Here is a 311-nt window from a genome sequence, read left to right on the forward strand (position 1 = left end):
TTTAAATTCATTGCAATTCTAGCCACCTCAATCCAATTTCATTTTTCAATTATAGCCACTTATATCAATTTTAGTTGCAATTTTATCCATTCATTCATTGCAATTATAACCTTTTGTCCAAATCTTGAAACATTAGTTTAAATCTTAACCGTCCATCCTTTAAGTGAATCCTAGATCAAATCCTAGCACCTAAAAAAGACCAAACCCTCTAATTTTGAAAACTCATCTCCTCTCCTTGCTCCTCCCGCCGCCGGCCTCCTCCCGTCGCCCTCCTCCTGCCGCCCTCCTCCCGCCGCCCTCCTCTTCTCATC

This window comes from Solanum tuberosum, unplaced genomic scaffold (genome assembly GCF_000226075.1).
Source record: "Solanum tuberosum cultivar DM 1-3 516 R44 unplaced genomic scaffold, SolTub_3.0 scf00036, whole genome shotgun sequence".
NCBI lineage: Eukaryota > Viridiplantae > Streptophyta > Magnoliopsida > Solanales > Solanaceae > Solanum > Solanum tuberosum.